At 34.2% G+C, this 9,015-nt stretch overlaps 2 pseudogenes across 1 annotated transcript; one reads left to right on the top strand and one right to left on the bottom strand.

Annotated features, from left to right (window-relative positions):
• Positions 1 to 1,172: 1,172 nt before the first annotated feature.
• LOC143571460 (high mobility group B protein 10-like) lies at positions 1,173 to 6,876 on the top strand (annotated as a pseudogene). The gene is made up of 6 exons (XR_013142100.1): positions 1,173 to 1,747; positions 1,842 to 1,920; positions 3,950 to 4,112; positions 4,193 to 4,327; positions 5,075 to 5,457; positions 6,138 to 6,876. The product of XR_013142100.1 is annotated as a high mobility group B protein 10-like (transcript).
• A 612-nt stretch (positions 6,877 to 7,488) lies between these two features.
• Positions 7,489 to 8,791, bottom strand: LOC143571450 (ethylene-responsive transcription factor ERF062 pseudogene; annotated as a pseudogene).
• Positions 8,792 to 9,015: the final 224 nt, after the last annotated feature.

Genomic DNA, 9,015 nt, shown 5'->3' with positions numbered 1-9,015 from the left:
GATGCGAGGGGCCAGATGTTACAATGTTTGTTGTTGATTTTTTAAATTTACCAAGTATGTTGTGAAATATATTCTAACAATGTATAGTAGTATAATATGTAAATATTTATTTTTATTAAAAGTGTATATATATATAATATAAATGTAGTTTAAAGATAAATAAATAATTTAAGATTCAATATAAATGAGATGTAAAAGAAAAATGAATAATTATTGATATATAACAATATTAGTTTTAGAGCGTAAAAAATGTGAGAATTAACTACAAACCGACATGTGTTTACAATTGTTTTACTTTATTAAAACAGAGTTGAATGAAAAATATCAAAGTAAAACTTTAAAATAATAGAAAATACCTAAAAATTTATTATGAATATCTTCCACTAGTCCATTAATTAAATATTTGAATACGTATGATTTGCATTTAAATCCATAGATGGTAAATTATAGACCACAACATAAGCAGTAATTCTTGCATTATATTTGATCATTTAATGGTGATAAATACAAGAAAAATAACCCACAAATAAAATGAGAGAATTCAGCCATCAAAATTACCAAAACACCCAAATCTTCTCTTCACAACTTTAATATGAAAATTTAAAACCAGTGACTTGAAGGGCAAAAGGGTAATTCCTAATCAATCTAAACTATCATCATCAATGTTAATATCGAATCAAATCAAAAGGTTAATAATATATAGTTTACATATAAAATACACATATCATCAAACCCTATTCCATTAAAAAGCTTATTATTTTCATATATCAAGTTTCTGCAATTTTTGCCGAGTGACAGCCTTTGGTAAGTTATTATTCACATTTTTTTTGAATATTTTCATCTGGGTTTTTTAATTTATGCCTGAATATTGTCATTATTATAATCAAGATTATGTTTTTTCAATGACCCACAAGAAATCTTTAAAACCCCATCACTGTTCTTGAGCAAATGTGTAATCTTTCTTAACAAAAGTAGCCTTCTGTTTGCTTTTTGTTTTTTTCATTGATTGATTCTTCGTCTTCGATTGTCTTTTTTGCTTTTTGGGTTTTCTTCTTTATTTTTTAAATCAATATGCATTTTAATATCTCTTGTTCTTGATAAAAAATCCAATCTTTAATCCATTTTTCTCAATCTTTTAGGTGTTCTTAATCAAATCCAGTCTATTTTGTATTAATTTATATAAAAATACAATCTTTTTCAGTTTTTTATGAATATTTGCTCATTTTGATTAATAAAAATGTGTTTATAAGTAAATGGAAACCTGAAAATCCAGCTCTGTGATTGAGATTAGGGCAGTTTTGTAGTCCTGAATTGAAAGAAATCAATGGCTATGATGAAAGCTGGTATGATTTTAAGGGCAGTCTTGTATGTAATTTGAGCTTCATTTTGAGTTTTTGTTATTTTCTGCACATGTATGTTTTTTATTTAAAATAAAGTTGCCATTTTTATGTTTTGAACTTGTTCGGTTCGAGTTCTAACGAGTCTATATGTGCGTCCAGTGAGGTTCAGGGCGGGCAAGCTGCCGGAACTAGTGGCGGTGATTAGGCGGTAAGATGGCAATGGAAATGACAATGGCAGCAGCATCATCTTCTACAGAAAACAAAAACTCGGTTTCAGTTAGTGAGAAATCTATGCAGTGTTACTTATATCCACCACCAATTGCTCAATATGAAGATGTCATTGCGAGTCCCATATTATTCTTGGATGTTCTTGGAAAGTTTCATGCTGCAATGGGGACCAAATTCAAGTAATCTTTTGCCATCACGTTTCATGCTTTTGTGCATTTGATTATTAGTTTCTTGAGGTTTTTGTGATATTGTTTTATATGTTTTTATTTGTAGGATTCCTGTTGTTGGTGGCAAGGATCTAGAATTGCATTGCATGTTTGTGGAAGTTACTTCCCGTGGAGGCATCAAAAGTGTACGATTCTGACACACGATACGAAACTAACTCGAAATTCTCGGGTTTGGGTCGAACCCACAAACACATTTAGCTAAATGTGCCGTGTACATGTTGATGACGGGTTTGTGGGTTGAACCATTTAACCCTTTACTTTTATAAACTTTTTAAAACTTGTGTTTTACGTCATAACTTACTGATTGGGTGTTTTATGCTTAATGTTAAACTTGTTCAGGTCTAACCCACAAACAAATTTAGCTAAACAAGTCGATAGAGGGTTAGTGGGTTGACCCATTTAACCCTTATATTTTTACAAAAAGCTATTTTTTGTTGTTGTGTGTCATAACTTAGACTGATTAGGTGCTTTCTGCTAAAAAACTTTCGGTTGGTAGAGGGTTAGTGGGTTGACTCGTTTAGCCTTTTATTTTTTTATAAGTTTTTGTTTTGTGTCATAAGTTAGACTGATTGAGTGATTTATGCTTAAACACATTTGGTCGAACCCACGAACAAATTTGGTTAAATGGGTCGATACAGGGTTAGTGGATTGACCCGTTTAAACCGTCATTTAATAAAAAAATATATATATTTTTTTGTTTTGTGTCAACATTGATTTGGCGCTTTATGCTTAAGAACATGCGGGTCGAACCCACAAACACATATAGCTAAACGGGTCGATAGAGGGTTAGTGGGTTGACTCGTTTAGCCCTTTATTTTTATATTTTTTAGGTTTTGTGTCATATGTTAGACTGATTAAGTGATTTATGCTTAAACATGTTTGGTTGAACCCACAAACAAATTTAGCTAAATGGGTCGATAGAGGGTTAGTGGATTGACCCGTTTAACCCTTCATTTATATAAAAAAAATTATTTTTGGTTTTTTTTTGCGTCATAACTTATAACTTAGACTGATTTGGCGCTTTTTTGCTTAAAAACGTTTGGGTTGAACCCACGAACACATTTAGCTAAATGGGTCGATAGAGCGATAGTGGGTCGACCCATTTAACCCTTTATTTTTATAAATTTTTTGTTTTCTGTCCTAAGTTAGACTGATTGAGTGACTCATTCTTAAACACATTCGGTCGAACCCATGAACACATATAGCTAAACGTGTCGATAGACTGATAGAGGGTTAGTGGGTTGACCGTTTAACCCTTATTTTATAATATTTTTTAAATTGTGTTTTATGTCATAACTTCACCTGATTAGTGTTTCAAATATAAACAATAATAAAGAAACAAGCATTTGTTTTTTCGTCAAACGTAATTATTATATACACATTTGTAGTTTTGGTTGAAAATATTTTAAATTTTAGAGTATCTATTTGTAAAAAAACAAATAAAATTTCACGTTAACCAGGTCATGTAAGCAGGGGCAGACTTACATCAATGTGAGGGTTAGTACCCGCTACCCCTCAACTTCTCCAGCTAAGTGAATTTATATATTTATTCTTTTACGTTTTATGTGTTAGGTTACCTCTGAAATTATATTATGCTACCCCTAAAAAATTTTTAAAACCCAAAACTGCGCCTTTGAAAGTTTTATTACAAGCCCAAAATGATTAAAAGCCGACCATTTAATTAAAACTTTGAGTGAAACGGGTAACCAGGCGTAGATACGCGCCAAACAGGTAACCCGGCGCATAACGCGAAAGCGGGCCCGGGATGTGCGGAATGCTTATCTAGTGCATGTACGGGCAAAACAGGTTACCGGGCGCCGGTACATGCAAAACTGGTAACCGGGAGCCGGTATGCTCTTAATGCGAAATCAGGCCCGGTACGTGTGGAACGCGCGAAAGTGGGCTCCCGTACTCGTGAAACGGGTAAAATAAATATTCCTAATGTGTGGTTAAAAAATATTATGCTACCCCTGAAATTATGTTCTAGATCCGCCATTGCATGTAAGCCCCATACTTTGTTTTGTGCTTTGGTTCATGTGTCTGAAACGATATTCAGGTTTATGTCATGTTGTTTCTTGGGAGTCTTTTGATATGGATTTTGTAATTGGTTTTAGTTGCATGTTTTTTTTAATCCTTTTCAAAATAACAATTCAGGTTATTGAAGAGAAGAAATGGAGAGAAGTTTCCAATTGCTTCACTTTTCCACCATCGGCTACAAACTCGTCTTTTGTCTTGCGAAAGTATTATATGTCACTTATTTATCACTTTGAACAAGTTTATTATTTTAAGGCTAAAGCATGGACTCCTGTTCCTACTGGTGTGTGCACACCTGTTAATTGTTGCATTAATTTATCATCACATGTGTAGAATATGGTTTTTAATTTTTTATTTGTGTAGATACTTGGCAGAGTACGAAAACCACACTCACTTCAACATCTGGAATGAATGAACTTGGCGTTCGCTCAACTGAAATTCAAGAAACATTGGTTAAGAGGCAGAGGGTTATTACAGAAGAACAGTCATTGCCTAAAGGTCGTAATAATCTTTAATTATTATATTCTTTTATTTCTTATTGTAAGCTGTTAACCTTTATGTTTGTTTTTGAATTGTGCTTCATATCAAGGAGAGCTTAAACGAGCTCGATCCTGATCTAGAGCCTTAAAATAAGCTTTTTAATAAACGAGCCTGAGCTTTATTGAGCTGGCTCGCGAGCCTATTATTTATATAATCTTTATTTGATATATTAAATATATGTTTTTATAATGATAATTATTATCTATATATTTTGATAAAAATAAAACACTTCGAACTTTTTTTCCCATAAAAGTAAACACATCATGCCTTTTTAACTAGATTTAATCTCAACCCTTAACACCCTAGATCTAATGGCCCATATCTCTTCTTAGACAAGGCTCCCTTCTTACTCTTAACTCCACCCTGTTTTGTTATATATATAAACTGTAATTAACATATGCATAACAAATAATCATAAATGTATATAAATTAAGTTGCAAGTATAAACGAACTGAGCCCAAACTTTAAAACCTACTCACTAGCCAACCTTTATCATTATTATTATTTATTTCCTTTTCACTTTTCGGTTATGCAATTATGTGTATGTATGGTACTCGGTCCGGCCAACCAAACGGGTTAACCGTGGTTAGCTGTTCGACCCAGAATTTCTAGCACCCTAAATCACTTTCTTTTCCTTTATTTATATCATTTTCTTATTAGTTTAATATTTAAAATGATTAAAAACCGTTGAACCTAACAATGCAGGCTCATCAGAATCACCAATAGGTTTACCAGTGACAGGTGTACTCGATGGAAAATTTGAAAGTGGTTATCTTTGTACTGTTAGAATATGTGAAGAGCAGTTACAAGGTGTACTTTATCAAACCACACAGACGCCGTTGTATGAAATTCCAGTAGGCATGGATGCAGCTCAAGGTTTAACCACGGTTAGGTGTAAGCGTAAACGAAGGAAGAAATCTGAGATTAGAAAGAGGGACCCGGCTCAACCGAAACCTAATCGAAGTGGTTATAATTTCTATTTTTCTGAACATCATGCCCGACTCAGATTACTTCACACAGGTAAAGATAGAGCCATCAGCAGGATGATTGGTGAAGAGTGGAACAAGTTAACTGAGTCTGAAAAGGCGGTGAGTAGTGTTGGTAACGGGTGTTTTTGGTGCAGACCAAAATGGGTAGGTTGGGTTGACCCAAACTTATTTTTTTCAAAACAAGCCCTTTTCGATGCAGGCCAAAATGGGTTGGGTTGACCCAAACTTTTAATGGGTATTTCTGGATTGGGTTGTTCTATTTCGGTCTTTGAGTTTTTGAAATCCGTTCAGTTCTGGTTTTGGTTTTACCATTTGGTCCTAAATTTGTTGGTCCGAAAATGCACTATATTGGGCTGGAAAAATTTGACCCGAAATGATAAATTTGGGCCTAAATCATTTTGTTAGTTAATGATTAATTGATATTACACATTTTGGCCTAAAATTTTTAGGTTACACTACTTACTAAATTCTTATAAATTACTTAACTTTCAAAACCGCAACCGAAATCCATAAATACAATTCGTTCTAATTACATGCAAAATTGCAAACTGAAAATTCGGTTTTTCGAAAAAGTCGGTTATATTTGTTCGGTTTTATGCATCATTTGGTGTCTGGTTTTAAATAAAATATTGGAGATTTTATGCATTAAAAAATACACTTTGTGTGGCATTTGACCTGTTCTCTGTTTTACGTGTTTGAACTTTGATACACCAGAGATAAAATATAAACTGAATCGACCCGTTAAAAGTAAACGTGCGGATGAATGTTTCTTGATTTAGGTATACCAGGAAAAGGCGGTTAAAGACAAGGAAAGATACAGAAGAGAAATGGAGAATTACAGAGAGAATAAAAAGTATTTTATGATGGACACAAATATGGAAAACTATAGTGGAATTTCTCATAAAATTCTCGAAAACGCCCCGAATTCTGAGTATTGTGATGAAGATGATGATGATGATAATAATAGCAGCTTCGAAGGTGAAGAGGAAACTACAGGAAAGGAAGCAAATCTTGAAATAGACCATAAAGAATCATTCAATGTTGATAATGAACATGTGGTGATGAATCTGGTCAACCAAAGTCAATGTCAGTTGAAGGGAATGAACCATTAGTTATTGACATGTATCCAAGAAAATGAATCAAAGCAAGATAACCAGTACTGATGATGAACCAATTATTCTTGATGTTAATGATGTATACAAGACGAAATCAGCCGACAACAAAGATCAAAGTTTGGAAGATTTGGATGAAAATGGGCCATTGGGTACACAAATTTGGAGAATCCGAGGTAAAAAGATCATTTCTTGATCATAAAGATTGAATTTTTTTTTCTCACACAGAAATAGTAGTTCAAGATTTTTATCATATGCAGCTTTTTTCAGACACAGTTTCTGATAGAATTTTAATATGCTTTTATGTTTCTGTTGGTTCTCAAACTTGAACAAAAAACAAAATCAATGCTATGAATTTAGTTTGACCTATTTAAGTGTTTTTTTTTCTTTAGCTCCATTTATTTAGATTTGTTGGTTCATGGGTCAGATCATGATCCATTTAGTTGGATCGTGGTTCATATCTGATCTGATTCAGATCCAACCATTAATACTAAGGGTGGCAATTTGTGACATGACAAGAAAATAACGAGGCTTTCGGTTGTCACATCTAACCCATTTGATAAACAGGTTGTGTTTTGGTTGACCAGATTAACCTTTTTAATTAAATGGGTCGTGCTTGGGTTGACTTGTTTAAATCATTTAAGTAAACAAGTCGATATGTCATCATGTTTAATTGAATGGGTCAAAAGGGGGTTGCGGCGTAGCTTGTTGCCCGTTTGCCTGTCACTTTATTGTAATCGTTTTATAGTAAATTATATAAAACTTCGTTATTACAGCAGACTAACATGATTTTACACGTTAACTTGATCGCAACACATTTACAACCTATCAACCTGTTTGACTAATGGGGTTAAACATGCCATATTTGAGTTAGCACAAATTTGTGTGAGGCCAATATGATGCATGCATGCCACTTAAAATGCGGTTAAACTATAGTTATTGGAAGTTACAACTCATTGGTCAATATATGTTCAAAATTATTTTTCAAGATTGTTGCCCACTTCAATTGTGGGACCAAATTTCTACTCAAGAAGATGCTTAAATCTGAGGGTCCATAGAGAAACCCCTAAAAACTGAAAGTGACTTCCACAATTAAGAACCCCATATTTTAATTTAACAAAAAGTCAAACCATTTAAATAGTAATGGTCTCCATCAAACACTTAAGAGAACTACCAACACCAAAACTTGGAATCAATATTAAAAAAACAAAAAGAACTATTAAAAAAAATAATAAAAGAAAGCAAAAATGCAACAATCTTGGAAAAGAAGATGAACACTAATGATGTACCTTCAAATAAAATTAAGAAAAAAAAAGAAATACAAACTATGAGCATATGCATATCTAGTTATGAATCAGCAACAATAATTGCATCCCAGATCATATCCATGTCCAATGAAGGCATTCGGCTCAACTGAACACCCTCGACACCATCCGATTCCCCTCCTATCGGTTTCTTGTTTTTTCCCATGTTATCATTATCTAATTCATGACCAGTTCGTGTTTCTGTTATTAAACCGGTTTCTTGGATTGGTGGTGAATGTGATAGATCATTACCCTTCTTATTAGATGATAAAGCTTGCAACTTTGCTTCAAGAAGAGCTGCAGTGTGTCCATTTACTGAATTAGCCTTCAACTGGCTCTTCAAATTTGGGAAATTTAACTGTGCATAATCACCCCTTAACAAATAAGCAGCTGTATCATATGCAAAAGCCGCTTCTTCTGCGGTTTCAAACGTCCCGAGCCAAACCCGTGTCCGGTTTCTTGGTAACCGTATTTCCGCTACCCATTTTCCCCAATGTCTCTGTCTTACCCCTCTAAAAAGCTTCCCAGGTGAACAAACTGAAGTCTTTCTAAGGGAAGTATCCACAATTCGTCTCCCGGTATACTTCATTGGCTGAGACTTTATAGTCCTCAGCCAAAAGTCAGAACCCAAGGGTGCGACTGGCTGCATACTGGTTGCACCATTGGGTTCTGTCAAAAGTAGAGTCAATAAAGACTCTGACTTTGGCTGGGTGGCTTGTGAAAGCTGACTGTGTTGTGTTTGACTTGCAAGAAAATAAGGCAAACCGTTCACGGATGGCAACGATGATGATGATGATGAAGATCTTGAGCCGCCACCATCTCCGGCATGACAAACGAGGTCGTTAAGACCGCCCACGCTTTGGGTTGCTAATTTCGCGGTTTCTTGAATATAAGAAAAGAGTAATTCTTTCTCCATTGGTGAATTATTATTAGAAAGACACTAAAGAAAGAAAGGTTTGTAATGATATAGAAATTTGAAGGTAGTAGTAGACTATGTATGACTTTATATATATGTGAACCCACAAACTACCAAATGTCAATGACACCTTACATTACTATTTATTATTAACTCAAAAGTCAGATCTAGAGTTAAAAACTAAAGTGTGATCGGCATTCAAGGTTAACCCCCCCTTAAACAGTCCCATGCGTTCGTGCCCACCATTCATAAATATTCTTGTGTTGACCATTCGGATGTTGACACGTCACCCGCGGTAGTTTTAATATTCTATCCTGCACAGGCT

Source organism: Bidens hawaiensis, unplaced genomic scaffold (assembly GCF_021521415.1).
Source record: "Bidens hawaiensis isolate Kalapana, Puna unplaced genomic scaffold, B.hawaiensis_p1.1 tig00001336_1, whole genome shotgun sequence".
NCBI classification, from domain to species: Eukaryota; Viridiplantae; Streptophyta; class Magnoliopsida; order Asterales; family Asteraceae; genus Bidens; species Bidens hawaiensis.
Note: the sequence above shows the minus strand (reverse complement) of the source record. Positions and strands in the feature narration are given on the sequence as shown.